Source organism: Acinonyx jubatus, chromosome E1, assembly GCF_027475565.1.
Source record: "Acinonyx jubatus isolate Ajub_Pintada_27869175 chromosome E1, VMU_Ajub_asm_v1.0, whole genome shotgun sequence".
In the NCBI taxonomy this organism is placed as follows: Eukaryota; Metazoa; Chordata; class Mammalia; order Carnivora; family Felidae; genus Acinonyx; species Acinonyx jubatus.
In genome coordinates, this window is record NC_069397.1 from 46,504,449 (window position 1) to 46,517,150 (window position 12,702).

General features: G+C 42.1%; 1 protein-coding gene across 6 annotated transcripts in view; it reads right to left on the bottom strand.

Moving 5' to 3' along the window:
* PITPNC1 (phosphatidylinositol transfer protein cytoplasmic 1) overlaps positions 1–12,702 on the bottom strand; it is a 267,242-nt gene that overhangs the window by 233,651 nt on the left and 20,889 nt on the right. The gene's annotated exons all lie outside the window — the stretch shown is intronic.

The following is a 12,702-nucleotide window of genomic DNA, read 5'->3' on the forward strand; positions in this document are numbered from 1 at the left end:
TTCATCAAAATTTAAAGTGCTTGTGCTTCGAAGGACATTATCCAGAAACTAAAAAAGACAACCCCCACAATGGGGGGAAATAATCTGTGAATTATGTATCTGATAAGGTCTAACATCCAGAATACAGGCACTCTTCAACCCAACGATAAATAGATACGTAACTTGAACAGAACTTTCTCCCAAGATTTATAAATAGCCCACTAAGTACGTGAAAAAGATGCTCAGCAGTATTAGTCATTAAGGAAATACAAATTGAAACCACAATAAGATGGTCCTTCACACTCATGAGGATGCCTAGAATCAAAAAGACAGAAAATAAACAGTGTTAGTGAGGTGGTGGAGACACTGGAGCCCTCATACGCGGCTGGTGAAAATGTAAAACAGTGCCATCCACTGTGCGAAACGGTTTGGTGATTCCTCAGGAAGTTAAACAGAATTTCCACAGGACCAACAATTTCACCAAGAGGTATATAGATCCAAAAGATTTGAAAGCCAGTGTCCAAAAAAAGCTTGTACATGAATGTTCATAGCATTATTCGACAACAGCCAAAAAAGTGGGAACAACCCAAATGTCCATCCACTGATGACTGGATACAAACAAAATGTGGTAGATCCATACAACGGAATATTATTCGGCCATAAAAAGGGATGAAGCACTGATTCATGCTACAACATGGATGAACCCTGAAAACATTATGCTAAGGGAAAGACGCCAGGCACAGAAGGCCATATATCGTATGATTCCATTTATATGAAATGTCCAGATTATGCAAATTCATAAAGATAGAAAGTAGACTTTGGTTGCCAAGGGCTGGGGAAAAGGGCTAATAGGGAGTGACTGCCAATGGGCATAGGGGCTTTTGGGGGGCAATAAAAATGTTCTGGAATTACGGGCGCATGGGTGGTTCAGTTGGTTAAGCGTCCGACTCTTGATTTCAGCTCAGGTCATTATTTCATGGTTCGTGAGATTGAGCCCAGTGCAGAGCCTGCTTGGATTCTCTCCCTCCCGCTCTCTCTGCCCCTCCCTCACTTGCATGCTCTCTCTCTCTCTCTCTCAAAATAAATAAATAAACATGAAAAACAATGTTCTGGAATTAGATAGTGGTGGTGGTTGCACAACCTTGTAAATATACTAAAACCACTGACCTGTACACTTATTTATAAGAGTGAATTCTAAGGGTGCCTGGGTGGCTCAGTCGGTTGAGCGTCTGACTCACGGTTCGTGAGTTCAAGCCCCGCGTCAGACTCTGCATTGACAGCGCAGGGCCTGCTGGGATTCTCTCTCTCCCCTTCTCTCTGCCCCTCCCCTGTTTGTGCTCTCTCTCTCTCTCAAAATAAATAAGTAAACATTAAAACTTTTAAATTAAAAAATAAATAATAAATAAAATAATTAGAAAAAACATTTTAAATAAAAAACTAAAAGTGAATTTTACGATAGGTGAATTATATCTCAATATTATGATACGTGAATTATATCTCAACACAGAAATTTAACAGAAAAAAATGGCAAGCTGTTGACAATTAAAATATTAAATACATTTTATTTTCAGAGCTCCGAATTTTCATTCGGAAAATTTGTTTCATCCCCCTTCTATAAATCTGCTTTTAAAGACTCAGAAGTGGAATTAGAATGCATAGTGAATTATAAAAAATTTGTTTACGAGACTTCCCTTTTCACTTGAAGTAATGTATTTTTAAAGCCCTGATTTAAATATCTTTAGATTATCACACATTCTCATCTAGGCTCTATTAGTTTTTGAATATTCATATAATGGCATCTTGAAGTGCCTTGTTGCAAGATAGAGTCTAGATAAATATAGAAGCTTTCTAAAAACAATCAAGGTTTCCCTCAAGACTTATAATAGCTTTAAGGTAATCCACAATTGTATCTATGTTCCCAGTTTTACCAAAGAATGGCAAATGCAAATAGTTTTAACTTGATCACTCTATGAAGGTCAATTTTCTCATTTTATACTGTTTCTAGGACATACCTTGCAAAATATGTCCATTTGAGTAAATACCTCAGGAATATACAGTATATCCATTTTAGGATCAATGGTCTATGCTGATGCAATTAACTTGCTAATGAACAAATGTCAACTTCTCTGGCTGTAGAAAGCAATGGTGTAGGGGGAGAAAGCAAATGGAATTTGTAGTCAAAGACCCCTGGGTTTGAACCTAGTTTTGCCATTGACTCTCTGAGTGACTTTAGCAAATCCTGTGAGCCTCAATTTCCGTATCTGTAAAATGAAGATAATAGGATCCACCTTGGACACTGACTTGTAAGGATAAAATGAGATAATTAACATAGTGGTCCTTAGGGGCGCCTGGGTGGCTCAGTCGGTTGGGCAACTGACTTCGCTCGGGTCATCATCTCACAGTTCGTGGGTTCGAGCCCCGCGTCAGGCTCTGTGCTGACAGCTCAGAGCCTGGAGCCTGCTTCTGATTCTGTGTCTCCCTCTCTCTGCACCTCCCCTGCTCATGTTCTGTCTCTCTCTGACTCTCAAAAAATAAATAAATATTAATAAAAAATACAGTGGTCCTGGTACACTTGAATGTTCCACAAATGTTGGCCTACTGTGCTTTCCCCTTCCCCTATGAAAGCAAAGCCTTGCTAAGGAAATGCCCACATAAACAAACATATAATTTTAATTAAATGTTTATACACTTAAAAAAAAAAATTGGCTTCACCATTTACTAAATTTTCTCCTCCGCAATGCTAAATCATAATCTTAGTTAAACGGTTTCACAAAACCGTTTCACAAAATCTAATGAGGACCATTTTTTAAAAATTAAAACTAATGAGGAAGTAGAGAATAATCCATTCTTAAGCTTATGAAAATAGAATGGAGGGCTTCATTTTTATACCCAAATGCCTATTGGTTTCTGCAACTGAGGTAAGCAATTATGAGCTATATTTTGTGATTTGGATGCTACCGAAAAGTTGGTGGCTTGGATAAAGACAGAAAGGCATGCTCATTACATCTGCCACTAAGCTAAGAGAATTCACCAACACAGTAAATAACAGAAGCAAGAATCAAAAAACATTTTGTCCAACTTGAAATCAGCAGACAGCATCCATCACATTTACATTTCAAAGTCCTATGGTAATGACCGTTGTTGCTATAAGGTGACATTTTTGTAGATCTTACAGGCTCCAGGGTAGAGAGACTGAGCTTTGCCAGGAGGGTTAAGGGAGCTGATCACCTTGTCAGAAGCAGCCAGCAGTTTTGTTTGTGTTTTGACAGAGAGAGAGAGAGAGACACAGAGCGTGAGCAGGGGAGGGGCAGAGAGAGAGGGAGACACAGAATCCGAAGCAGGCTCCAGGCTCTGAGCTGTCAGCACAGAGCCCGATGCGGGGCTCGAACTCACAGAACTGTGAGATCAGGACCTGGGCCAAAGTTGGAGGCGTAACCGACTGAGCCACCCAGGCGCCCCAGCAGCCAGCAGTTGAACGCAGCTTCTGAAAATAGCAACGGCTAATGCTAAAGCATCCACAAAGCCTTAGGTGCTGAAGTAACAGTTCCCCTTGTTTTCAGCCCGGGTCCTCCCAGATCTTGGACCAAACCCGGCCCATGCCTGTTTTTGTATGGCCCTTGAGCTACATATGGGTTTTGTGTTTTTCAATGGTTGAATTAAATTAGAATTAGAATAATACCTTGTGAAGTGCGAACATTATATGAAATTCAAATTTCAGTATCCATAAACAAATAAAATGTCATCAGAACAGAGCCATGCCCATGCATTTACAGAACTGCCTTCACCTGCTTTTTTGTGTTACAGGCCAGGGGTGAGTTGTTGTGATAGGGATGTGACGGCAGGTCTACAGTGTGTCCCTCTAGGCCTTTACAGAAAGTTTGCTGACTCTTGCTCTAGAGCATTGTGGTCAGTATTTTTTAAATGCCAATGACAGGGGCGCCTGGGTGGCTCAGTCGGTTGAGCGGCCGACTTCGGCTCAGGTCACGATCTCGCGGTCCGTGAGTTCGAGCCCCGCGTCAGGCTCTGGGCTGATGGCTCAGAGCCTGGAGCCTGTTTCCGATTCTGTGTCTCTCTCTCTCTCTCTGCCCCTTCCCCGTTCATGCTCTGTCTCTCTCTGTCTCAAAAATAAATAAAACGTTAAAAAAAAAAATTAAATGCCAATGACAAAGGAGAACCACGGGAAGGGTGAGGGCATCTGGAAACCATTTTGTAAGGTGAGTCATTGACAGAACTGTGGATATTAAAGCCAGCAGAAGAGAAAACCAAAGGACATTCGAGTTTTCTTTAAATACTTCAAGAGCCAGCATGGGGAAGTGTCTCGTATCTGTGTCATCTGAGTGACGACCATGAAAGTTCCAGGGAGGCAGACGTCAATGAAACAAATGAAAACACGATCATGAGGGGACAATCATAGGACAATCATGGCTTTTGGGGTCATACCGCAGAAGAGTGAGCAACCGTGCCATGCTGGTATTTAGGCTAAAAGGCAAGATGATCACCGTGCAGGATCATTATAGGAAAGATTCTTACAGTGGGCAGGAAGCTGAACGGTTTTAACGGTAGGGTTCTATGATTTTATCTAAAAAGAAAGAAAATTGTCATTTAACGGCGGGTGAACGCTTAACGATAGGTCATTGGAAACAACTCCTACTACCAAATTCACTAAGGATTACACCTCACAAGGAAATACATACATAATAGGTATTTATGGATATGAAATATAATACATGCGTGTGTGTATGTAAATGGCACATTAAAAAGAGGTCTTCCATTTAAATAAAGAGTGCATCGGCTATAAAAAGAATCACGTTAGGCAAAGAAGGGTTATTTTTAGGAGGAGGGCTCCAGTTACACAAATAAGGAAAGGACATTCACCACTAAATAAAATGAGCTGAAACCTTGTGTTACTACAGGAAACTGGCATAGCACCGCTGGAAAGAGAAGGGAAATCTATATATAAAATTAAAAAGGGAGGCATGTGTTAAAAGAAGAGGAAGAAGAAGAAGAAGAAGAAGAAGAAGAAGAAGAAGAAGAAGAAGAAGAAGGCGGCAAGCATGGGTAAGATATAAAATGCAGTAAAGGGCACAGTTGTGTGATTTACTTGTACTGGACCTCTTCACAAAATGGTTTTACAAACATCACAAAGCACAACCACCTGTTAAGCTGTTATTTTGGCCTATCTATTTTCAATGACAATCTTGACACTCAAGCAAGAGTGTCAATCCTGACACCATAGCAACATAAACATCACGGTGCTGGAGAGTAAAATTTTAAGAAGCAATTTATAGCCCCCGCATGCTTGGAAATAAACTAATCCTTAAACATGTGTTACTATGACATAACATTTCCACTGGGCAAAGTCAGATCCCATGGATACCTTAGGTTTCCTTCCCATGGACCATTTGGAAAGTAGGCTCCAAAATGTCTATTGCACTGTATGGTCCCCTAATATTAAGGTATTTAAAATGTGAGACAATATCATTTCCTGCATAGCTCAGGGACTGCATCACCAGGAACTCACGCGGCACCCACTGATGGACAATCATCAGTACTTAACATTTGCCAAGGAAGTTCCCTATCTCCTATGATCAGCCCCTGATGGAAGTAAAACAGAGAGGCATTTACCAGTAGGGGAAACGGAGGCACAGGAAATTCCGAGTCTTCCTAAATCAACTCATGACTATCACCCAGGAAGGACTCAACTTGTTCTACATTCTTGTTCCTACTCCTCGATATACTGCACCGCCCTAAACCAGCAACCCAGAACATAGAGCAACATGCGTACTTTGGGTTCAAGGAGATAAAACGCAAAGGTGCTTAATTAAAGGAAAGGGTGGAGAAAAATGAAAGGAAAATCTGTTTGAAAGTAATTATGCCTTTTTTTCAGGGATGCTAACTCGGTGTGCATGCGAGGTGGAGCAAATTTCCAGGACTTAAAACGTGAACATTGTAAGGTGTGGCTGATTTGCAATTCAAAAAGATCCAACAAAAGCAGAAAGAAAGCGGATCATCCAGCTTAAAGATGAGACACACCCAAAAGGTGAGACAGAGGGGGGGATCTGAGGGTGGTGGCAAGTCGGTGTGGAGTCCGCTTCAGGGCGAGCAGGCTCCATTCAGGGGAGGATCCTGAGCCCAGGGGTCAGCAATACAGGCCTGGACTCCAGCCCCAAACCACAGTCCATTAGCCCTGGCCACCACTTCCCTCCCCTGACTCCTGGCCTCTTTTCACTTTGTTCTCAACTTTCCTCAAAAACAGAGGCCAGTAAGGCCCTTGGGCAGTACCTTCTCCAGGTGCACGGAAAAGGCTGTCTGAAGGCCAGAACCCTGAAAGGAGCCATTCTGCTGATGAAAAATAGATCAATCTCCAATACAGCTTCTGGGATGCCCAGCACCCAGAAGATGGCTGCTTTTGCTCTAAGAACCAGTACTGAACCCCTTGAAAAAATAAGGTGGTTTCTGACACACGGTAACCAACATCTTTTTACATTTTTTTTTAATGTTTATTTATTTTTGAAAGAGTGAGAGACAGAGCATGAGTGGGAGAGGAGCAGAGAGAGAGAGAAGGAGACACAGAATACAAAGCAGGCTCCAGGCTCTGAGCGGTCAGCACAAAACCCAACTGGGGGCTTGAACCCACGAACTGTGAGATCATGACCCGAGCCGAGGTCGGACCTGTAACCAACTGAGCCACCCAGGTGCCCCCAACCAACATCTTTTTTAAAAGAAACAACTCCTAGGCAAGCATGGATAAAAGGCTAGGCACCTATGTAAATAATGACTAATTTTAAATACACCTGACCCTTTTGGAAATGTTTTTCTTGAAAAGGCTTAAGGGGATTATTCCATTTGGGCAACTAATAGCCTAATTACTTTTTTTTTCTTTAAAAAAAACAACCACCAAGCTCCTTTTCAACTGGATCTTGGCAAGAAGTCTCTAAGTGCGCCCCTATCCGCAGCACCATAAGTCACACTGCTGAAAAACATAATTACACTCAGCTGTGTCCAAGTTGCTGTGAACCACGATCCGAAAGAGGTGAGCTATTAAATCCTGAATCTAAAGGTTTTTTTCATTTTGGACATGATGCCTCTTTATGAGCAGTGAAAACGTAATATATAAAAAAAAAAAAAAAAAAAAATGAGCATTCATCACGGCCTTCAACAGAACAGGGTTTGGGTTTTCTAGCATGCACGGTACAATCTGTACCCCAATGATTAAATGCAATTCCAGTTATCAAACTCTTTGCACTTTGCGAGGGGAGGATTAAATAACTACATTTCACATCTTTAAGCCTGTCTCACTGAGCAAAAGGACTATTTTCACAGCACTTGCTAAGTAGGAAGAAAACCACCTTTATCCACCACGTCACTTTTACGGAGGCTGAAATACTCCCCGATGAAGGTCCGTGTGAGGTGATACCAAGGGTCACATTCGCTCTTCATCAACACCAGCATCATCGTTATTCTGGATGAGGACGAACTCAGCAGAATGTTTCCAATGGAGGCAGTGACCACAGGAAACTCACATTTCAGACAGAGGACATGCCCACAGGCTCAAGTAGTTAGTGATAACCCCTAGCTTCCCAGCTACCTGTCAAGACAAGTAGGTGGTTACAAATTTACCTTTCTCAAACATCCACCCAAAGTTGTTTCTCTATTTTGTTTAATCGCTAATTACTAGTTTAACAAGAGTGTTGTTTTCTGTGGTTTTGTATTTCAGGTGCATTAGAGGCTGAATATGCCTGTAAGCTGCTCAGGCACACTGGAAAGTGCTTCTGAGACAGAATGAAAGCTGAGGACAAACATCTCGTTACATCCCCCTCCCTGCTTGGGTACAGTAAAACAAGTCCTTGAGCGTGGCAGGACCATCATCCTATACAATCTAACGAAATCCAAGTTGTTGGCTAGTGAGTTGAAAACTATGTGCAGACATCACGAAGAGAATTAACAAGAATGAAAATGATTACAATGTTAATTTATATTTTTCAAGAGTTTTATTTTTAGGGGCGCCTGGGTGGCTCAGTCAGTTAAGCATCCGAATTCGGCTCAGGTCATGATCTCGCGGTTTGTGGGTTCAAACCCCGTTGTCAGGCTCTGTGCCGACAGCTCAGAGCTTGGAGCCTGCTTCAGATTCTGTGTCTCCCCATATCTCAGCCCCTCCCGTGCTCATGTTCTGTCTCTCTCTGTCTCTCAATAATAAACAAACGTTTAAAAAAAAAAGTTTTATTTTTAAGTAATCTCTCCACCCCAAGGTGGGACCCCAACCTACAACCCCAAGATCAAGAATCACAGGCTCTTAACCAACGGAGCCAGCCAGGCGCCCCCAAAGTTAATTTCTTAATAAGCCATCATACTGACAAATTATTTTTTTCTCCTGCATTAAACATTTACAAAATCAAAAAAAAAAAAAAAGTCAACTGTATTTCTTTATTCAGAAAAAGGGTCCAATTAATGTCTATTTCCACCTGGAACAGGAATAAAGCATTATCATTAATCAAATACTCTGTCTTCTGCTTTGACAGAAGAACATTTTTCAGTGACAATCCTGTTTCTTTGAAATGCTTCCAAAATGCACTGGTACTTTTTTCCTGCCTTAGTAAGGATTCTGAACAAAATGCCCTTTTTCTGTTACGTGACAACAGAGTAGTAGCCCTGAATTTAAGTTGCCAACCACTTCAGCTGTTGCTACAAAGGTAGAGGTCACTGAGTCATTAATGTCACCCAGAGTATGGATATGAACCCATTTTGTAGTTTTTCTTCCTTGAAAGAAGGCAAAATTCAGGGAAAAAATTCTATTTCGTTAGATCCCATTAATTTAACTTTTATTAGGTATGTTTTCGGAAATGGCGTATGAGTTTAATGATGAAGTAATACAAGCAATACTTTAAGAAACAAACAAACAGGGGCGCCTGGGTGGCTCAGGTCACGATCTCACAGCTCACGAGTTGGGAGCCCCGCGCGTCAAGCTTGTGCTGACAGCTCAGGGCCTGGAGCCTGCTTTGGATTCTGTGTCTCCCTCTCTCTCTGCCTCTCTCCACCCTCGCGCTCTCTCTCTTTTCTCAAAAATAAACATTACAAAAAATTTTTTAAACGAACTGAGCAGATACCTAGAGTAGTGAATGTATATGGAAAGAAAGTAGAATGCTGATTCTCAGGTGCTGCAGGAAGATGGAGTGGAGATTTCTTTTTTCCTGGGTATAGAGTTTCAGTTCTGCAAGACACAGAGAGTTCAGTGGATGGATGGTGGTGATGGTTGCCCAACGACACAAAGGCACTCAATGCCACTGAACCCTACACTTAAAAACTGGTTAAGACGGCAAATTTTGTGTTATATGTATCTTGCCACAATTTTTTTTTAATTTTTTTTTTTAACATTTTATTTATTTTTGAGACAGGGAGAGACAGAGCATGAACGGGGGAGGGTCAGAGAGAGAGGGAGACACAGAATCCGAAACAGGCTCCAGGCTCTGAGCCGTCAGCACAGAGCCCGACGCGGGGCTCGAACTCACGGACAGTGAGATCGTGACCTGAGCCGAAGTCGGCCGCTGAACCGACTGAGCCACCCAGGCGCCCCTACCACAATTTTTTAAAAAATGACCAGAATGTACACATCCAACTACGAGTGGACCCCTTCAAATAGTTCATTTAAAAATCTGTTTTAAATGTTTATTCATTTTTGAAGGAGAGAGAGACAGATCGTGAGCAGGGAAGGGGAAGAGAGAGGGGGAGACGCAGAATCCGGAGCAGGCTCCAGGCTCCGAGCTGTCAGCACAGAGCCCGACGCGGGGCTCGGACCCACGATCCATGAGATCATGACCGGAGCTGAAGGCGGACGCTTAACTGACTGAGCCACCCAGGTGTCCCTCAAATAGTTCATTTTAGATTACGTACCCGTTCATTTCAACAGTGCCGAGACAGAGCAAAACGTCTCTGAATCGCCACTGTGAAACTTGGTAGGGGCAGGTTTGTTTGGGTTTCTTCAAAACACATTTTTGATAATGGTAAATGTCTCTTGAGGATAATTTTTAATTTAGAAAAAAAATGTGACAGCTCCATTTTCAAAATAATTATCAAGTTAAAAAATTTTAGGTCTGCATGAGGTGTGACTTTAAAAGAACAACATTAATTTGTGAGCGTGGGTTGTAAACTGCATCTGGAGGCAATGCTAGTAAAGGGGAGCCAGAAGTTTCCAAGGAGCAGCTAACTCAGCAGCAAGAGGTAAATACACAACTTTGAATAGTACATTTTGATCATTTTCAGATCCTCCAATTTGCTTACCTACCTGCCTGTGAAGAGTCTTTTAAGTTTTCAACTAAATGTGCCCAAAACATGGTGTCACTTGTCTGTTCCCATCATTATTTCCTGATACTAATTTTGACAAAGTCACTGGTGCTCATCAGCGAACATCTCTGCTGATGAGGTCTGTGAAAGCCAAAGGCTTTTACACCCATTAAAAGGAATAATTTCCAAAAGTGTAGGGGTGGTTCTCTTTTTAGAGCATGAACCACAAAAGGTATTTTCAAAGGAACATGATTCATTTCTCAAAGTTAAACAGAGGACTGTCACTTGGCTTAATACTTGGGTAAAATGGATCGTTCAATGGAAGATAAAACTTACGGACCATGCTCTTAGCTTAACTGGAATGGAAGAACTACCTACCTGCCCCCCCCCACTCCCACCCCCCCCCCGCCAAACATTTCCTTTGATAATCCTCAATAAGTTCTCCAATCTTGAAGATTCGTGTGTGTGTGAGAGTGTGTGTGTGTGTGTGTGTGTGTGTGTGTGTGTGCGCGCGCCTGTCTGCCTCTCTGTCTGATGGAACTGGATAACCTTCCCTCGTTCTTTCCAGCTTTCAGATTGTAGGGAAGGCAGAGCAGAGCTGGGTAGAACAAAGAGCTTGGGCTCTGCTGTCTGATCAGCCCAGGTGTGGATACAGACCCACCACTGACCAGCCATGCAAGTACCCATGATCCATCTGGAAAGTGGGATGATAACATCTAACTCACAGGACCATTATGAAGACTAAATAAAACCGAAAGGCACTCAACACATGTAATTTCTCTCTCTCCTTCGCCTGTACAATGTGACTGCTATCAGTCCAAGCTATAAAAACAGAAACAAAATTTTAAAACACTTTCCAAAAAGCATGTTTCGTGGGACGCATTGCTGAGGCGTACAATGCTATTTTATCGTGTACATAAAAGCAAGGTTACCGTGAGACTACACTCAACCATGACCTTGTGACACAGCCTAAGTACCTAGCTTCTGGATGCTGTGATCCAGAGAGGCAGGGCAAGGAACTTCCACAGTTTCTGTAAGATGGAGATAGCTCAGATGAGCAGATATCACTGTCTCTGTAAACTGTCTACACGAGTTGGAAACATTTTTGCCAGAGTGACAAGTGAAGCTTTGCTATGTTAACAATAAATAAATTCCCCCCCCAACCACACACACATACACACAACACAAAAAACAAAGCCAATAAATAAATCTGACTACAGGAGTTAAAACTATAAAATATTGAGGTGCCTGGGTGGCTCAGTCCATTGAATGTCCGACTTCGGCTCAGGTCGTGATCTCACGGTTCGTGGGTCCGAGCCCCACATCGGGCTCTGTGCTGACAGCTCGGAGCCTGGAGCCTGCTTCGGATTCTGCGTCTCCCTCTCTCTGCCCCTCCCCGGCTCATGCTCTGTCCCTGTCTCTCTCTGTCAAAAATAAGCATTAAAAAAAAAGTTAAAAAAAAAAACAAAAAACTATACAATACGGGAGCGCTCTGAGGAATACAAACAATCCAGCAAATAAGATCCAGTGAATCTGAGGTTTTCAACAACTTAATTATATCCAAGTTAATAGGGACTTCTCATTCCCCGGTTAACTTTTTTCTTTTTTTTAAGATTTTATTTTTAATTTTTTTTTTTTAATGTTTATTTATTTTTGAGACAGAGAGAGACAGAGCATGAACGGGGGAGGGTCAGAGAGACAGGGAGACACAGAATCAGAAGCAGGCTCCAGGCTCTGAGCTGTCGGCACAGAGCCCGACGCGGGGCTCAAACTCACGGACCATGAGATCATGACCTGAGCCGAAGTCGGACGCTCAACCGACCGAGCCACCCAGGCGCCCCTTTAAGATTTTATTTTTAAGTAACCTCTACACCTAAGGTGGGGCTTGAACTCACAGCCTCAAGATCGAGTTGCACGCTCCAATGACTGAGCCACCCAGGCGCCCTTAAATTTTCTTCTAAATAAACACACAGATTAGTTATTTGGGGTGTAAAAATACACAAATTAGTGCTTAGAAACACCTGGATCTGGCCTTACTACAGCAAATATAATGAGACTTCAATGGGGGGAGAGGTGTATGCGTAGGTGACATGGGGCGGGGACCAGTGTTTGGAGATTAGCTGCTTAGATTAGGTGCTTAAACAACATTATTATAGGCTGTCATCAAATTACATTTGTTAGACCAATCTTACTTCTCTAGGTGATTCATTCTGGGAAAGAAACAACACCCTAAAGATTGTCAGATATAATCCAAAGAAATTAAAGGATGACTTTTTTTTTTTCTTTGCTCAGGAACAAGAAGAATCTAGAAGGTCTTGAAACTTAAAAGGAGCAAAAAGAGAGACATAAAAGAAGTGCAGAGTCATTAGAAAAACTGGATCAAGAACTTAGGTACTTGTTTAGATTACGAGTCGACTTCCACTAAAGTCTGAAAAGGAGTTTCAA